Raw genomic sequence first — 20520 nt, forward strand, 5'->3', positions numbered from 1 at the left:
GTGCTATTAACTGGATGAGAGACGGTGGTAAAACAATTAACTGTTTTTAACCTAGGTAAGATACAGAGAGTATGAAGAAGTTTTTCTATAGAATTAAGAAAGCTCTGTTGTAGATAATATTAAGTATGACTATTTTATAGGGTACTGGAGGCCTGGTGCACGGATTTTTATACCAGGGGGTCCCTCAGCCTGGCCTGCGGAAATTGGGCCAAAATTGGCTCTCCGACATTCCCCGAGGGGTCCTGGATTGCGAGAGGGCACAGGCCAGACTGAGGGACCCAATCAGTGCACGAACAGGAGGGAGTGATCAAGGGAGGGCTCCAGGGCGTGTCCGGCCCATCTCGCCAGTCCCAATCAGCTGGACCCCAGCAGCAAGCTAACCTACAGGGCAGAGCATCTGCCCTCTGGTGGTCAGTGCGCGTCATAGCAACTGATCGAACAGTCAAAAGAACGGTCGGGCGCTTAGCATATTAGGCTTTTATTATATAGGACTAGAGGCTTGGTGCACAAAAATTTGTGCACTCGGGCGGAGGGGGAGGTCCCTCAGCCCGGCCTGTGCTCTCTCGCAGTCTGGGACCCCTCGGGAGATAACAACCTGCTGGCTTAGGCCTGCTCCCAGGTGGCAGAGGGCAGGCACAAACCCTAGGTACAGCCCCTGGTTGGGCTCAGAGCAGGGCTGATTGGGGAGTTGGGGCGCCGCCCCCTGTCATGCACAGAGCAGGGCAGATCGGGAGGTTGCGATGCCACCCTCAGTCACACTCAGGATAGGGCCGATTGGGGGGTTGGGGCACCGCCCCCTGTCACACTCAAGGCAGGGTCGATGGGGAGGTTGCGGCGCCAACCCCTGTCACGCACAGAGCAGGGTCAATCAGGGGGTTGGGGAGCTCCCCCCTGTCATGCACAGAGCAGGGCCAAACAGGGGGTTGGGGCGCTGCCCCCTGTCACGCACAGAGCAGTGTTGATCAGGGGGTTGGGGAGCTCCCCCCTGTCAAGCACAGAGAAGGGCCGATAGGGCAGTTGGGGCACCGCCCCCTGTAACACACAGAGCAGGGAGGATCAGGGGGTTGGGGCGCTGCACCCTGTCACACTCAGGGCAGGGCCGATGGCGAGGTTATGGCTCTACCCCGTCACACACAGAGCAGGGCCCGTGTGGGGGGGGGGGGGTTTGAGGCACCGCACCCTGTCACACACAGAGCAGGGCCGATCAGGGGGTTGGGGCGCCGCACCCTGTCACACACAGAGCCACAGGGCAATCAGGGCATTGGGGAGCTCCCCCCTATCAGGCACAGAGCAGGGCTGATCAGGGGGTTGGGGCGCCTTCCCCTGTCATGAACAGAGCAGGGTGGATAGGGAGGTTGTGGCCCCGCCCCCTGTCACACACAGAGCCGCAGGGCGATCAGGGGGTTTGGGCGCTGCCCCCTGTCATGCTGATCCCGGTGCTGGGAGGCATATTACTCCTTTACTATATAGGATAGAGGCCTGGTGCACTGGTGGGGGTCTCCACTGGGATGCCTGGCCAGCCTGGATGAGGGGATGATAGCTGTTTGCAGCTGGTCACACCCCCTTCAGGGTGGGGGTCCCCACTGGGGTGCCTGGCCAGTCTGGGTGAAGGGCTGAGGGCTGTTTTCAGGCTGGCGGGTGACTGAAGCTCCCAACCGCTCCTTTTTTTTTTTTTTTATTCTGGGCCAGCTTTAGCTCTGAGGCTTGGCTCCAGCTCTGAGGCCTCAGCTGCTGAAAGCAGGTATCTGGTTTGTTTGGGTTCTATAATCGAAACACTGTTTCAACTCCAGCTCTGAGATCCCAGCTGGCTGAAAGCAGGTTTCTGGGGTTTTGTTTAGCTTCTATATTTGTAACAATGTTTCAAACTGCAAGCTCAGAGGCCAGCAAGGCAGGCGGGGAACATTGGAGTCCTCCGTCACTGAAGCAAGCAAGCCTCATGTTCGCTTCAAGCTGCCTGGCTGCCAGCCGCCATCTTGGCTGGCAGTTAATTTGCATATCACCCTGATTAGCCAATGGGAAGGGTAGCGGTCGTACGCCAATTACCATGTTTCTCTTTTATTAGATAGGATTCTGTGGTAGTGTCTAGAAGGCAGATGAACATGTGCCTGGACTTTGGGAGACAGGTGAGAATTACAGATCTGAGAGATAGCAGAATAATTATAGGTTATAAAGAAAGTCATTGGCAGAGGGAATCATCCAGAAAGAATAAGTAGGATGAGAAGAAGAAAAAAATGAAACTCAAAACTTTGGAGGAATTATATCTTCAGGGTTAAAAGATAAAAAAAAATAGTGTAAGACTAAGAAAAACTATCAAAGAAGGGGAGAAGCAGAACAGATTAAAGTTTTGGAATTAAAAGGGGCAAGTGTTTCAGAAAGGGTTAGATAAAGGTAAGTATGGGAAGAAGTTTAAGATGACTCAAGAGAAGGTCAAGTAGGAATGGAAACCTGGAGAAGACAGTGTCATTAAAGCAGAAAGGTGCAGCAGGAACCTGATTTTATAAAAGGAGCAAAGTAAAAGGTAGATGAATGAGTACTATCAGGCATTCTCCAACTCTATATTCCTTAACTTGAGTCCAGATACATTAGAAATAGTTTGGGTATTCTGTGACTTCCTCTGTGACATTTATTTAACAAAGTTTCCTTTCTATAATCTGTTTTATGATTTCCAAGGGACTAAATGTAGGGTGTGCAAAAGAATCAAACTTTTCCCCAAGGCCAAAGGTAACATTTGAGAGAGGTTTTCTTCTCACTCTTCATAAAGCTGGTTGCCTTCAATTTCTTCCCCATTGTTCCTAGAAAGAGTTTGAGAATTACAATGACAGCTCTGCCCCAGCATCTTGGGACATGGCATGAACATGTTTCCATCTTTTGCAGAAGTACAAGGAGGTGGCTTCAGATTAAAGACAAAATCCCAATGAAGGCTTCTTTGTAGTCAAAACTTCTAGATGCTTTTTGACTGTAAGGCTCTTTGAGATCCTATAGACAATGGCATTCCTTTGGACATTTCAACACCATATTTCTGGGAATCAGAAATCAGTTAGTAATCTTCTTTGGATCCAAATAAACTGAGTAAACCTCTGCTGAGAGCTTGTAACTGAACAAGGCCTGCCACAGACTTAAGGTATTAATAACTCAAAGTTCCTTCAGTTCACATGATGACACAGTTCGATGCTGTCATACGAATACCCAGTACTCGCCTGTGTTTATTGGAGTAAAATTGTCTCTTCTTTCCTCCTTTGGCAGTTTTTAGCGAGGTTTGTGGCCAGCTCACACTCATTTATTTGTTCAAGTCTGTCCCCTTCAGCTTTCCACAGAGGTTACAAAATTAAAAATTGTCAGTACCTATAACTGCCTGACCTTTGCCACTGGAAAATTTCAGGACCTGGCCTATTGGGGCTAAAATTCTGCCAGGAGCATCTGTGGCCTTAAAGAATCAATGTAAATATTTCAACAGGTGAAATAATCAGTCAGAGAACATGGGCCAAAAAAACTACAAATGTGGAGCAAGATACAAAGGATGTCAAAGGTAGAGGACATTTAAAAGGAAAACTACAGAAGTGACATTTCATAAGACTAAAACCTTGTCAGAAGAAAAGCTTTGTACTAGAATAATCTAAGTTCCAATAAATGCCTATTTTCAAGGGAACAGATGAAAAAATATGTGAGGGCCTTCATTCATCTTGGATTTTGCACTTTAAGTGCTACATCATCTCATGGCCAGATTTATTACCCAAAAACTACTCTAAAATTTTTTTTCAGTCATTTGGAGTTACTGGACTATTTGCAGCACCAGTAGAAAAGAGGCCTTAAAATGTTTTAGCAAACGAGGAAGTAAAATTTTTTAAATCCCTCAAAAGCCTGAAAATCACTGAAAAGTCTAGTAACCATGAGAAAAGAACAAAATGGAATTTATGGCTACACTCTTTATTTTGAAAGCTCTATAAAAATAGTTATGCAGAAATAAACACAAGCATCCATGGCCAATTGGTTTTTGACAAAGGTTATACCATTCAATGGAGAAAAAAAAAAGTCTCTTCAACAAATGGTGCTAGGACAATTAAATATCCCCATGGAAAAGTATGAAGTTGGACCCTTACTTCATAGTATAAACAAAGTTAACTCAAAATGGTTCAACAGCCCAGTCAGAGTGGCTCAGTGGTTGAGTGTAGACCTATGAACCAGGAGGTCATGGTTTGATTCCCGGTCAAGGCACATATCTAGGTTACAGGCTTTATCCCCAAAGTGAGGCATGCAGGAGGCTGCCAATCAATGATTCTCTCTCATCATTGGTGTGTCTATCTTTCTTTCCCTCTCCCTTTCTCTCTGAAATCAATAAAATGTATATTTTTAAAAATGGATCAACAACCTAAATAGAAGAATTATAAAACTCTTAGAAGAAAACATAGGTATAAACCATCATGACCTTGGATTTGGCAATGGATTCTTAGATAAGGCACCAAAAGCACAAGAAACAAAAGAAAAATGATAAATTTGACTTCAGCAAATTAAATTTTTTTTGCATATCAAAGGATATCAAGAAAATAAAAAGATGACCTTTACAAGAGGAGAAAATATTTGTAAATAATACATTTGATAAGGGCCTAAAATGCAGGATATACTAGAATATATATAAAACCCTTATAACTGAACAGTGAAAAGATAAATAACACAATTTAAAAATGGGCAAAGGACTTGAATAAACACTTTCCCAAAGAAGTTATCCAAATGGTCAACAAGCACATTAAAAGATGCTCAATATCATTGGTTATTAGGAAAATGCAAATCAAAACCACTGAGATACCACTCTCCATTCATCAGGATGGCTATGATAAAAAACACCGAAAATAGGAAGTGTTGGTGAGGATTAGGACTCTTGTACATTGTTGATGGGAATGTATAACAGCAAGTTGCAGTGGAAAGCAGTTTAGGGGCACCTCAAAAAATTAAACATAGAATTATCATATGATTCAGCAGTTTCACTCCTATGTATATATCCCAAATAATTGAAAACAGGTACTCAAATAAATATATGTAAATGCATGGTAATAGCAGGACTAGTCACAATAGCCAAAAGGTGAAAACAACCCAAATGTCCATCAGTAGATGAATGTATAAATAAATTGTGGTATTTTCATATAATGGAATATTATTCAGCCCCAGTAAATCTCATCTTTATTGCATACCTCTGACTTGAGACTTCAAGGTGACAACAGATAGTAATAGTCTCATCAAGGAAACCCATAAATTCATTTCTGCGCTAGTAATATACTGCTCAAGGGATTAATCAAACTTGTTCTTAACTGTTACCCCTCTGGGAAGCCCTGCCAGTATCCTGAGGTGGAATTCCCTCTTCTCTGTCTAGCTCAGCTTGTTGACTCTATTAATCTTACTGCTGTAGGCCCAGTGCCTAGCAGAGTACCTGATGTATAAGGCATATCAGTGCAATGCACTTAGTTTGAAATACCTCTGCAAGGTAATATGTGTCAAACCCAGTAAAAATGTACTTGTTCCTTAGCAATATGTCTGTGTGTATGTGTAAGTGTGTGTGTGTGTGTGATGTGCATAAACCTGTTCATAAACTGAGCCAGATCATCTCACTAGATGACCTCCTGTCAATGCCAATGGGTTTATCTGTCTTTCTGCCACAGAATTTCTGACCTTCAAAGAATAGACTTACTATCTAGTTGACTCTTTTTAGGAAAGCCACTATGAAAAAACTTTAATCAAGTTTGTGATATTGACAAGAAAAGATAGAAGAAGCTGGAGATACGGGGCAGTGTGGGTTGCCAGTAAGTGGGTGCATTGTTACTGCCTAATTTTAAAGCAGTGGTAAAATTAACATAAAGTCAGGCATTTTGTTATTATCATACTAGAGGCCCAGTGCACAAAATTCATGCACAGGTAGGGTCCCTAGAGGCTGCCGCCTGCCGGCCAGGGCCTTCCTTTGTTCTGTGCCACCCCCTGGTGGTCAGGGAACATCATAGTTAGCAATCGAACTCCCTGTCAGTTGAACTCCTGAGGGGACACTTGCATATTAGGCTTTTATGTATAGAGAGAGTTGTGGTTCCAAACCATGTCAGTGTTAAAATACACCTCTCTGCCAGGGAAAATCAAGCCATTGGCTCAAATATATGATCATGTTTATTTGGCATGCTCCAAAATTGTGCATTGTAAAGTAGTTTTGAATGTAGAAAGAGAATATTAACATTAAAAGGCAGCTTAGATATCCTTTCATACTTCCTTTATTCCCTCTTTCATGAAACATGCATCTGGGTGGCCACAGCTAGAGATCATGTTTGCTAAGACATGCCCCTGCCCTTGAGAGGCTTGTAAGTCAGAGAGATGGTGGTTAACGACTTTCCCAAGGTCACATGAATGCTGACAGGCTGACTCAAAACACAATCTGTGATATTTTCAAATGACCTTCCTTTTTTAAGGGGTTTACGGAAGCTAGAGCCCATGAACCACAGAAATGGCAGGGTCTTGGAACACCTTCCAGCCTTTGACCACAAACAAAAGTTTAAAATTCCTGGTATAGTTTATGAAAAATTTGCTCTGGGTTTGGCTTTTCCCCTTAGTATACTGCTATTTCCTGAAATTTTCCAATGGCTTCTCCCATCCTCCACCATTTAGTATAGGATTTTTGCAGCAGCAGCAGCAGCACAATTAGATTTTGAAGTTTATGCTTCAAAGTTAGTACTAACAGTTGCCTCCCCAGGTGCCTGAGCTGAGGCAACTCCCCCAATACCACCTCAAATGACTTTTAATTAAATTGAACTCAGTCAGTCATGACTTATGCTTTGTGCTTCTGTTTTCTTCATCTAAAGTTCTATTTATAAACCATTTAGTCATATGGGCCTCTGGATTGGGAACCTAATTAGAGCTGTGCATTACGTATGGTTGCCCCAAACATTTGAATCGCTTTCATCTGAGGCAGCCTAGTTAATTGCTTGTGAAGGGTCAATGGCACTTTCCTCACCAGGTTCATTTGCTGATTCCATCTCACAATGCATTCTCTCTAAAAAGCCCCAAATCACATGTTACTTCTCGGTCATTTCTCTTTGCTCAGTGGTTGAGGTGGGTGTTGTCATTAAGGTAGGATACAGTAGTTGCCCCTTGCCAGCCAGGGACCATCAGTGACTCTAGATGAGTTTTGTGCAGGTCCCAAGTCAAGGCCCTGGGCTACATTATCCTTACAGCCTGCTAGTGGGATCGGCATTCAAAGGTGTAGGACCACTTCTTCTCCCATTTTGGATGGGAGCCAGGATTTAAATAAAATAAATAAAAAAATAAGAAAAGAAATCAAATGGAAATTCAACCACTGGAGTCAAGGGCAAGCAAAAATTGACTTTAAAGGGTTGGCTTCAAGCCACAGAAATAAAGAAAGTTGAGATGAAAACTGTGCTTGAAGGCCATGGTTATATCGCAGCAATGTCTGAGGGAGAAGAATATAATGGGAAAGTGGACGTAAATGCTTCCTTTTTAGCATGCCCAATGTATGAAGACTAAGGCAGTGACATACTCTTTAAAATGAAAGACAAAAACTGCTCTCAGAATGGTTCTGTCTGCCTGTAATGCGAATAAGAGCTACTAAAATCAGGGCAAATGAGAGGTTGGTAGGAAGAAAAGCACAGCTTATATCCTGCAACTCCACATTGTCCTCTTATTATTCAACTAGAGGCCCGGTGCACAAAATTCATGCATGGGGGGGGGGTGGGGGGGAGGTGTCCCTCAGCCAAGTCTGCACCCTCTTCAATCTGGGACCCCTTGGGGGATATTCGACTGCCGGTTTAGGCCTGATTCAGGGATCAAGCCTAAACTGGCAGTTGGACATCCCTCTCACAATCCAGGACTGCTGGCTCCCAATGGCTCGCCTGCCTGCTTGCCTGATTGCCCCTAATCGCTTCTGCCTGCCAGCCTGATAAACTCCCTAACCACTCCCCTGCCAGCCTGATTGATGCCTAACTGCTCCCCTGCCTGCCCGATCACCCCCAACTGCCCTCCCCTACTGATCCAGTCACCCCTAACTGTCCTCCCCTGCCAGCCTGGTCTCTCCCAACTGCCCTCCCCTGCTGGTGTGATTGCCCACAACTGCCCTCCCCTGCTGGCCCAGTCACCCTTAACTGCCCTCCCCTGCTGGCCATCTTGTGGCTGTGGGCGCTGCCATCTTTGAGGGCATGGCAGTCAATCAGCATATTCCCTCCTTATTGGTTGTGGGCACCGCCATTTTTGCAACAACATGAGGGTCAAATAGCATATTTCCTCTTTATTAGATAGGATTTCTCCAAAGGAATATAACCCACTTATATAATTGAAAACAATGTATGATTTATTGAGAGGCAGGCAGCATTGTCTTGTGGTGAGGGGAGCTGGTTCTAAAACTAGAAGCCTACTTCAAATCTTGGCTTTGCCACTTACTAGCTAAGTGACTTCAGACACATTGTTTGACCTCTCTGAGCTTCAGTTTCTTAGTCTGTACACTGGGAGACATAATAATAGTATCTAAGTCATAGTACATATATGATAAAATAAATAACCTATGTAAGACATGTAGGGTACTAATTGTACATAATAAACAGTATATACAGTGCTTGCTATTTTGTTACAAAATATTAATAAAATATTTTCAGCTACCTCTCCTATTTCTCTACTTAATTTTCCTCAAAAATTATCAACACAAAATATCCAAGTGGGAAAAAATGAATTTTGATGTAGTATATATAAAACTTAATTCCAGGTAAATTGTAGATATAAATACTAAAGGTTACACAATAAATCATCTAGAAGAAAAATTTTAAAAAGCTTTTCAGGACTGTGAAATTTAAGGCAGAAATAAAAAGCACCAACCATTAAGACTACTAAAAAATTAGACTACTTAAAAATGAACACTTTCTATTGAGTAAAAAAAGCATATTGGGAGAGAAAAATGTCAGCTTCAGAGTGAGCAAAGATAGTTACAACACTACAAAATACTCATACCCAGAATCTACAAATAATTTTTACAACTCAGCAAGAAAATATAAGATGATACAATCAAAAATTGGACAAAAGACTTGAAGAGACACTTTAGTGAAGAAAGATATCCAAATGCCCACTATAAAAAGCTGTTCACATCATTAGTCACCAAGGAAATTTTCATATTAACCACATGAAAATCCCTTATATACCCAACCATCAGGGCTAAAAATAAAAATATGCAAAACAAAGTGTTGGTGTGGATATGGAGCAATTGGAACTCTTCGACATTAGAGTATACATGGGAACAACTGTTTTAAAAAACTGTTCAGCAGTATCTACTAAACCTGAATCTGCACGTATCCTATGACACAGCAATTGTATTTCTAAATTTTATGCAGTGGGTGTATGCCTCAAAATGCATGTATAAAAATGCTTATATCAGTGTTGTTAATATTTCCAAACTAGAAGCAATACAAATTCAGTAGAACAAATGAATTATACTAAATTATTACATACAATGAAATACTACACAGCAACGAAAATGAATAAATTACTTTTATACACAACAGAAGAGAGAAATCTCAAAAAAAACTAACACACACACACACACACACACAAAGGTAGTATTTACTATATGATTTAATTTATATAAAGACCAAAATTAGACATACTGATTTATGGTGTTACAAGCTAGGATGGTGATTATCATTAGGGAAAAAGGTTAGTTATCACAGAGGGGAAAATGGGATTTCTGGGAAGTTAGTGATGTTTCCTTTATTGATTTGGTTGATGGTTACAACAATGTGTTCTTTTTTTGGAAAATTAATTGAGCTGTACACTTATAAATATGTTATTCTACACTAAAGAAATGTACCTAAGATTATTAAGGCTATGGAAGTAAACAAATAAATGTGCTAAGTAACAAATTTAACCCCCTAGGTCTTAAGATTGGTTATAATCTATTCATATCCAAATTGAACTGAGCATGTGTGCGTGTGTGCGTGTGCATGTGTGTGTGTGTGTGTGTGTGTGTGTACATCAGGAAGCATGCTTCACTTGTATTGATAGCTTTAAAAAATTCTTCAAGTTTGAAGTCAAAGGTTGTGTGAAACAAATTTTTTTTACGTGGTAACTTCAAAATTAGGTAAATCAACTTCAATTTTCCCAGTGGATGAATGTGCACAATTTGCATACACCGATTTTAAAGCAATTAAGTTGTGTTGCTAGAATGTAAGTTTCATGAAGACAGGGGTATTTGACTATGTAATTGACCGCTTCTCTCTCTGGCCACTTCAAAGTGTCTGATATGTAGTAGACACTCAATTAGAATATGTTGAATACACCAATGAATAAATGCCTTGCATTTGATAAATTAAAGGAAAGTTAATTTAATATTGTACTTGTGGGCAAGGAAAATGGAATGGGTTTCTTTCCAGAAGGTATAAATATTATGATTGATTTACTTTTATGTTTCCTCTAGCAAGTTTTTCTCAGTGTTCATAATTGGAGAGAGTGATGTATGAGTAACAGTCAACAGTAGGAACCAGTGTGTAAGGCCATGAAACATAAAGGAAATTAATTTCTGTGCTCACCAAGATATCTCAGTATCTATCACTTAACAGAACACACACGTTCCAGTAATGAGAACTCTAAAGCTATTTCTTCGGTAAAAGAAAATTTATTTTCCTATGGGAGCTATCAAAAGAAGTTGAATGGGTATCTTCACAGGGAAAAGAACCACAACAAATGAGAGTTAAAAATATAATTCTGTGAGGCAAGGAACAAAATGTTGATCAACTTCATGGCATACTGGACATCAGAGTACAATAGTCCTCCCTTATCCATAGGGACACCCAGTGGATAAAGGTATAGACACTCTACAGCTAATAGATCAATTTCAAAATAAAATGTATTTTAATAAATACTGGCTTTATAATTATTCAAAGTGTGTGTGTACATTTTTGGGACACCATATATAATGTGTTTTTTCTATACATACATACCTATGATAAGGTTTAATTTATAAATTAGACACAGTAAGAGATTGACAACAATAACTAATAATAAAATAGAACAATTATAACAATATACTGTAATAAAAGTTATGCAAATGGCTTTGAGACCATTATTAAGTAAAACAAGGGTTGCTTGAATACAAGCACTGCTATACCATGACAACTGCTCTAAAAACTAAAACAGCTACTAAGCCAGTAATAGGTGGGTAGCATATACAGCCTGGATATGCTGAACAGAGGGATGATTCATGTCCCAGGTGGGATGGAGCAGGATTGCATAAGGTCTCACCACACTACTCAGAATGACACACCATTTAAAATGCATGAATTTTTATTTCTGGAATTTTCCACTTACTATTTTTGGACCATGGTTGACCATGGGTAACTAAAATAGTGGAAAGTGAAACCTCAGATAAGGGGGGACTACTGTACCTAGAACAACTAACATATGCTTTCTGGTTGTTGTCATTTCTACCTCATTCATTGCCTACTTGCTTAGGTTTCCCAAATTTATCATTCTCTATGTTTAGTCAGAGAAGAAATTTCTGGGAAATCCCGGCTTCCCTTCCTTCTCCTGGGTATTTCTGTACCTAATGAAGCACGCTTCACCTGTATTGATAATGGTGTCACACTCTATAAAAAAAAAACCTTCAAGTTTAAAGTCAAAGATTGTGTGAAACAAAATTTTAATGTGGTGAATTCAAACTTAGGTAAATAAACCTTAATTTTCCCAGTGGGTGAACATGTGCAATTTGCACACACAGATTTTAAAGCAATTAAGTCAGGATGCCTAGGGGAACCGCACATTCAGCAGTGGTCTTAGAATCTTAGAAGAGTGGATCAGTCAGGCCAGAGTTTGACTCTGTGCCTACTACTCTTGCTTAGGGGGTGGCCATGGGTCTCAATTTCCTCATTTGTAAAACGAAGATTAAAACTCTTTGCTTGGAATTTTAATGAATTAGTGCATGTACACCTTAGAGTAGAAGCTCAATTGGCAGACCATCATCATCATCATCATCATCATCATCATCATCATCCCCATTTACATCCAGACAACCAAGAAGTGGGTAAGGGCTGCGAGCCCAGTGAATCATCAGTGCCTGCTGGTCATTGTCTGGATGGCAGAGAACTTGAATTTAGTTATTTCCAGCTTAGTTATTTTACTTGCCTGACCTGACCATTAATCAACTGGGGAGACCAGCTATGTGGCTGTATTTCTGGCTCCATCACTGAAGAGCAACTCATCACCATGCTTCAGCTTCCCACCTGCAGCATGGGGTGCAGCACCCACAGCCACTCACACCAGCAATCGTTTCCACACTGCCCACCTTGGAAACCGGCTGTGGAGTAAGCAGAATCAGCAAGGCAGCGGGGAGAGAGGAAGGCCCTTGGTCTGCTGGTTGGAAGTAGAGAGCTGGAAATAATTCTCTCTGATCTATTGCCTGGAGAACACCAGGAGCCAGCTGGCCTGAGCAGATAAGAGAACTGTTCTTCTCCAGGCTGGGTGGTACCTCTACCTAACAGAAGTTGGGCAAGAAGCTTAACAAATGGTGCTTTTGCTGTGTGCCAAAGTCGGCCCGCATTTCATCTGGATTCCAATTTTTATCCTTTGCCACACTTTAAAAATTATTTTAGATCCTCCCTGGAGAAAGTAACCACTGTTTCTCCAGCTCTTTTCAGACAATTTGTTCTAACTATAAAGGATTAGAGGTGGGGGTGGAAATAGACATTTAATTAGCCAAATTTAAGAATAGGGGAGAAAATGCTTATATTTTAAAAAAGTAACTTGGAATCACTTGGAAACAACAGTGGCTTTGCATAAATGTTATAATGCCCTTTGTACCCTCCTTCATCTCACTGTATGTTTGCTCTTGCAGTCATATTCTGCCTTAATAGAAGCAAAGGCTGGACAACTAAGAGGAAGGGGAGAAGCAATTGGTATTTGGCTCTGCAGGATGGTAGCATAAGATGCATTGAGCATGATGATGGTTAATTTTGTATCAACTTAACTAGGCTATGGTGTCCAGTTATTTGGTCCAAGACCAGTCTATATGTTGCTGTGAAGGTATTTTTTTTTTTTTTAGATGTGATTAACATTTAAAGCAGTAGATGCAATTCTGACACCAATTCTGATATGTGTGTTTTTCAATGCTACCCAGCAATTCTCCAGAACCAGTAAGCTGTCCAGCAATATGACTCAATTCTGACACTATCTACCTGGAGATAGCTTCAGAGCATACTGGTTAAGGGCTCAGTCCCACAAAACTGCCCCCTTCTGAGGCCAATTGCAAGTCCAAGCTGTCACCTGTGCTTCTGATCAACCAGTTATAGACGGGAGGTGCCCACAATCCCCTCCTTTAATTAATTTGGTACAGAGGTTTCAGAACTTGGAGAAACATTTACTTACTAGATTACCAGCTTATTTTGAAAGGAATTATTCAGAAACAGCCAGATGGAAGAGACCCATAGGACAAGGTATAGGGAAAGGGCATGGAACGCACATGTCCTCTCCAAGAGCACACTCTTCCCAAATCTCTGTGTGTTCACCAACCCAGAAGCATTCCGAACTGCATTCTTTTTGGTTTATGAAGGCTTCATTATATAAGCACTGGGGATTAAATCACTGGCAATTAGTGGTTGAACTCAAACTCTAGCCTTTCTTCTCCTCCCAGAGATCAAGGGGTGGACTAAAAGTTCCAAAACCTCTAATCACATGGTTGGTTCCTCTGGTGACAAGCCCCTATTTTGAAGTGACTTAGAGACATTAAAAAGGCCATTTCATCAACATAACAAAAGATGGTGGGGCGGGGGTTTGCTCTCATCGCTTAAAAAAAAAAATTCATGGGTTTTGGGAGCTCTGTGCCAGAATGGGTTGAAGACCAAATATTTATTTTGTATTATGAATCGCAATATCACAGTAGACTCTGAATAATAGGGCCTCATCGAATCAGTTGAGGCCATAAGAGCAAAGACAGGTTTCTTAAAGAAGAAGGAATTCTGCCAGAGATGACAACATAGAAACCTAGACTGAGTTTCTAGCTTTCTACTCTGCAGATTTTGGACTCAAGACTGCAACATCAGCTCTTACCTTACCTATAGATGTTCTCATGTTTCTGTTTCTCTGGTGAACCTTGACAAATTCAAGCAACTCTTACAGCAAAGAGGAGACATGCTTGTCCCCAGGAGGTGTGGTTGATGGGCTGTCAAAAATGGCCTATCACCAAATATCTCCCCTCCTCTTGTGGTAGACAGACAGACATGAGCAAAGCAAGGATGAAGGGCCAGGGGCAGAAGATCACAAGGACAGAAAGCCCCAGGTGCCTAGCAATGGGCAAAACTGGGAAAATACGGACCTCACCCAAGGGTGACCCTTCTTCCCTAGTTTCTCACTGCTCATGTGGCTTAGGTCCCCTGACATTTGCTCCCTAGAGATAACATCTAAGCTTCAGTTGTGTTTCAGCTCAGGGCCCAGAAAAGCAGCAAAACCAGACAAGCAGCACCCTGGCTGATCTCAGGACCAGCTGCATTGAATAATGACCCCTGCCCTGGCACAGACCAATCAGTGGAGACCAAGGCCTTGAAAGGACACACCTAGAAAGCTGATACATATTCTATTCATCCTCCCCTGGTACCCTGAACATCTCCACCCTTAAAAGCCTTTAGGATGGAGGACCCAGCCCACTCTTCCTTCCAGGAGCAGGCCCATGCCTTTCCCCTCCATAGCTCTCTCCTCCCCCCACCCCAACTCCCAGCAGGTGTGTTACCTGCTGAGCCAATTTCTTCTACTACTCAACTTCTTCTAGCTTTGTGACTTTCCAAATAAATTGTGTCTTATAGTTTGAGTCTTGGCTCTGAATTCTTTCCTAGCCAGAATTCAAGTTCTAACAAAAGGTGCCATTCTTGTGGCCACCAACACTCTCTTTATCCCCCAGTCTACCAGTTTGCCTACAAATTTGATTTGCAGAGTCACTGAGAAAGAAAATAATACCTATATGAGACTGCAGAAGTATCCTTACCCATTAGGCCATTAGCTTGACAAATTGTTCAGATTAGTTAGGTGGGCCCTGGACCCTGGAAAGATAGACATCAAATTGAATCCTAAACCTGGAGCTCCCTGTCAAGCTCTGAGGATCAAGGAAAGATAAGGGCAGTTTAAAGGGATGAAACAGGAGCTGAAAGGGATGCCTAGAAGGAAGGTGAAAAAATACAAGGATGATAATTTATTGTTTAGTAATATTATGAATAATCAGCATTATACTATTGATAAACCCCTGGCCATCTTGTCTCTAGGACAAATCCCAACTCAAGCACCTCACATATGCAGGAGTGGCCAGCTGGGCACCAAAATAGTGAGGTGAAGTCCCACATTCCTGACCACTTCCAGTCCCTGCTTACCCAAGCAAAGAGCCAGATAACCCTACGCCAACAGATACACTCGGTTACTTTGCTTTCTTGATACGAGGAGAGACATTTAAGGGTCCCCAGCTCACCCAATTTCTCCTCCCACAAATCTCATCCCTGGCAACCTAGACCCAGTACTGCGCTGGGTTCATTGCTTGGCAGTTGAACTTTACCCCCTCAATACTCGATCTTTGGTTTCTTAACATTGTTTTCCTTTTAAAAAATAATTACCATTGACTTAGTTCCTATTTTCTTATCCTTATTTATAGCTATTTGGGATAAATATTGTCCCATTTTGCAAATGAGGCACCTGAGGCTGAAATTGCCCAAATGTCAGCAGACAGATTGGAGCCCAGCTCAGCTGAGGGCTGATGCTTATGCTGACCCACAAGACATGCTAGAAATGATAGACCGAGACATGCCACAGCTCAGACACCTGGGCCTAAGAGGGACTCCACATACAATGGGGGAGCACGAGGAGAAAGTTATTTAAAATGAAAACCAAGCAACAGAAACCTGGACTGAGTTTCTAGCCTTCTACTCTGCAGATTTTATTCTGTGAATTTAAATGCAGACATGACATTAACAGCATGATAACCCAGGAATACTAACTCATTGCTCATAATTAGACCTTGCACGTCTTTACTCTTTGACAGATGCAGAGAATTTCAAAATATAATTAAACCTTCCAATACCCTTGTGAGGAGGTGGCACCATATTCATTTTACAGATGGGTGAACTGAGGCCAACAAAAGGCAAGTCTCTGAAAGTTAACTCATGAATCTGTGAGAAAATATTAAAAAATCCTTGTGGTTTTTTGCTCCTCTGTGCTTTGGCTCCAGCCAGCTCAGAGCAGTGGTCTAGAATTTTTAAGGGCATAATCAAGACAGAATGTTGTTAGGAAAACTTTCACCCATATTTATGCATCAAAATATCCCAAGTAAAATTGTGAGACAATAGAATAAAAATCAGATCATAGATGCTTTAAGCCATTATGTTAGTTGCAATGGATTTATCCAGGGTTTCTGCAAACTTGCTTGACCATAGAATTTACCAGTGGTATTTGTCAAAGATGTACATTTTCCGAGTTTTCCCCTGGAGATTTTGATTTGGTAGGTCTGGGGTGGACCATAGGAATCTGTATTTTGAGAGGTTATCAGGTAATTTTTTATAACCAGGCAAGTGTGGTAAGCACTAGATTCATCATTCTGAAAGTACCTCTGAAGCCTATTATTTATGTGTCCAACACTGTGTAGTATACTCAGAATATAAGAAACCTCAAAAGTCCCTTTCTCCCCCTTAGTCGATGTAATGGAGAACACAACAAATGTTTATTGCACACCTACTCTACCAGAAACCTGAGCTCCTGGGCTGGGTGCTCCAGCAGTCGCAAAGATGAAGCTAGTAGAGATAGACAGCTAAAAAGTATACTGGAATAGCATGAAATGATCATCTCATAGAGGTCTGTACAAAGCATTCGTATGAGGGAGACAAGGGAGCAAGTAAATCTGACTGAGACAAAGAGAGGGGAAAAGGCACAAGGGAAGACCTATGAACTGGGTTTTGAAGGATGACTAAGAGTTTTCCCATTACAGAGAAAAGAAGAATAACATGAGCAAAGGAATCTATAATAATAAAAGGGTGGTATGCTAATTAGACCGGACGTCTTCCAGACGTCATTACGGACATCCTTCCTGACGAAGCCGGGATCGAAGGGTAGCCAACCTAGGTACCAGGTGCTTGCAGGTGGCTTGAGGGAAGCCAGCCCGGGTTCCAGGTGCCTGCCGATGGCTGGAGGAGGGAAGCCCGGGTCCCAGGTGCCAGAGGGAAGCCGGTACCAGCAGCCGGGGGAAGGAAAGCCTATTCTTGCACGAATTTTCTTGCTTGGGTTCTAGTATATGTATATGTGTATGTGTGTGTGTGCACACACTCATATTTTTTTGCACACGTATATTTTAATCATGACCCTTTGGAGGAAGGTCCAGTGATACAGCATGATAACAGCATGTTTGTAATAAGGCTTTGAAGAACTGTTGTGCTAAGAAATTTTTTAATGTCCTTTTATATCCTGTTCATTCATTCAACAAATAGACATTTAGTACCTGTTGGGTGCCAGGCAGTGTTTTAGGTTCTGATGATTTATCAGTTATAAACCAATTTTTCAAAATACCTTTTGTTGTGATTTTACATTCTAGTGGGAGGAGAAAACGAACAGACAAATAAAATATGTGGGATGTCAGATAAATGCCAAGGAGAAACAAAATATAGAGGCGAGGAATAGAAAGTACCTGTGTCAGTGGTTGTGCCTGGAGGAGGCCTTGCTGCAAAGTGATATTTCATCCTTGTTCTGAAGGAGATGAGAGAAGGAGTCAAGTGGGGGAAGAAGGTTTCAGAGTGAACAACACATGAAAAGGCTTCGAGCAAGGAGTTTGCTTGTTGCCTCTGAAATGTGGAGAGAAGGTAGTGTGGCTTGTAGTGTGGGAGAGAGCGGTGAGAGATAAGATTAATAAGGTGACAATAGGCCAAGAGGAGGGGGGCTGATGGTAAAGGTTCTCTAGGCCATCTTGTGGAATTCTGAATGAGAAGAAACACCACTGGAAGGTTTCAAGTAGAGGAGTGACATGATCTGATATTTGTTTAAAGATGTCTCCTCCGACTGCTGAGTAGGAACAGCATGTAGGGGTTAAAAGCAGATGATATGAAACTAGAGAGGAGACTACTGCAATGCTCCGGTTGCAAGACAATGGTGGCCGGGGTGTAGGTGGAAGCAGTCGAGCAGGTACAAATGGTAGAATTCTTAATGCCTTTTAGGATTTGTTAAAAGGGTGGATATGGGGCAAGAAGGAAAGAAGAAAGTTGAGAATCTTGGACCTCTTCTAGAAACCCTTGAAACGGAATTTTCTACTACAGTTTATAAAATCCTTCTGGTTTTCCTTTGGAGGGCAGGTGGAAGGCTATTATAAGAAGCCAAACAAGAAATAAGGGAGGTTGACCAAGATTGGGCCTGGGTGCTCCAAAGAAAGACTCCTGGTAAGAGAAGTTCTAGAGCAGCCGTGGGCAAACTATGGCCTGCGGGTCGGATCTGGCCCGTTTGAAATGAATAAATCTAAAAAAAAAAAAAAAGACCGTACCCTTTTAAGTAATGATGTTTACTTCGAATTTATATTAGTTCACACAAACACTCCATCCATGCTTTCACACTCCATCTATGCTTTTGTTCCTGCCCTCCGGTCCAGTTTAAGAACCCATTGTGGTCCTCAAGTCAAAAAGTTTGCCCACCCCTGTTCTAGAGGAACAAGCTATAGAATTTAGAGATGAATTAAATCTGTTTGGTGTGACTGATGCATGATGGACTGAGAGAGTGGAAGTGAAAGGAATTTTAGGGATAAAACAGGCAGGTTTAGGGAGTCTTAGAAATAAAGAGGGTCCATGGGGGAGGAATTCATAGGCGAGGGCTTGGAACTGCCAGAAGACATACATTCACAGAGAATAGAAGTGCCACAGGATAAGGGGAGAGGAAGTCATACATTCACAGAGGAGAAAGAGTATAGGGAAAAAGGAAACATACTTTCACAGAGGATAGAGAAGTGGACAGATGCTGGAAAGAGAGAAACATGTTCACATGAGATAGAGGAATGTTGCAAGATAAGGGGGAGAGAAACAGGGGGGCACCATGTGATTTTGGATTTTGAAACTGATAATCTGCAAGAGTGACCAAGCACAGGGTCATAAAATGGGGAAGGGGTCCAATTAGAAGGGAGCATGAAGAGACAAAGAACTATAGCGTTTGTAAACCTTAGAAAAAGGGGCATAGTCGGTTATCCTTTGCGAACCCCTTCCTACGTGGGAATCTGTATTTGCTTCCAATAAATTTCCACCCTTTTACTAACAAGTCCTTTTAGTCCACGAATTTTATTCTTTAAACTTTGTGAGGCAAGAACCCGCAAGGGGGAGATCCGCTCCCCCAAGCCCCACATTTCAGAAGTTAGATTCATGGTAGAAGAAAGGATGAATTTGGCATTGGTTAATTAATCTTGACATGTCTGTGATCTTCAGATGAGCAATCATGAAAACCCTATGAGCAATTTAGCTCTGCCACTTAGGGAGGAGGATGTGGCTGGAAAGTTGTGAAGACAGCTAGTGATTTTGGATATTGCACACTAATTTTAAAATGAGACTTTTAGATCTTGATAAGGATCATGATTTCTGCAATATATAGTGCTTATATCTCTAGATTTAAGCACCAGGGAAGCTTGGGAAATGCGTGGAGATAAAATAGTCCAGCAGGAATGAGCATGAAATGTTGGGGATAAATGAATAGTGTGAACTATGGAAACTCCCCAGCCTCTCCGAAATGGCCATACATTACAAGGAGACGTCATTACTTATGAGTTGTGTCTATGCATAAGTGTAATGGACACATTCATAAATTGTCTGCACTTCTAAAGCATGTACTGTGGCTCCTCAGAAAAATCCCCAAACAGGCCTTGAAGTCATAGTATGAGCCATTATTTTTTCCCATTGTGCTTACAGAATCAGAAACTATTCATATTATATATGCTTTCTTTATTAAGGTAGGCCAAAATCAATGTCCCTTTTCCTATAAGATGTCTGTGGGTTTGTACTGGAGGCAAATAAATAATATATACAAATGCTTTTTATGAAGTTCCTATTTTGGGATGTTTATCTTCTTTATTTGTTTAGAGTCTCATCCCTTTTCTCCCCAAATGAATTAAAAGAAACATCTAAAGGAAATTTGCCATGAACCTTATAAAATTAAGTCATGGGGGAGATTATTAATAGACTTCATTATAGGCAACAATTTTGTCCCAGGGAAGATTCTTCTCACAACTTGTGAGAAGAATTCCCCATTGTCACTCACAATGGTGTCATTGTTGGCTGGAGGCAAATCCCTTTGTGTCCACCCCTTCATTTAGCAACACCAGCTCTGGAGTTCAAGTTCAGAATATCCAACAATTTTACCCTTAGTTCGCAAGCCGAAATCTGTACATTATATCTAAATATTGAAATTTCCATTGTAGTGTAATTAAAAACATCAAAGCCAATCTAGCTCAGAAAAGGGAGGCACCCTCCATTTTGGCAGCCTTCCAACAATCATCACCACCTTTGGGGAAGTTTTCACATC

This window comes from Myotis nattereri, assembly GCF_964212035.1.
Source record: "Myotis nattereri genome assembly, chromosome: 2".
Lineage (NCBI taxonomy): Eukaryota > Metazoa > Chordata > Mammalia > Chiroptera > Vespertilionidae > Myotis > Myotis nattereri.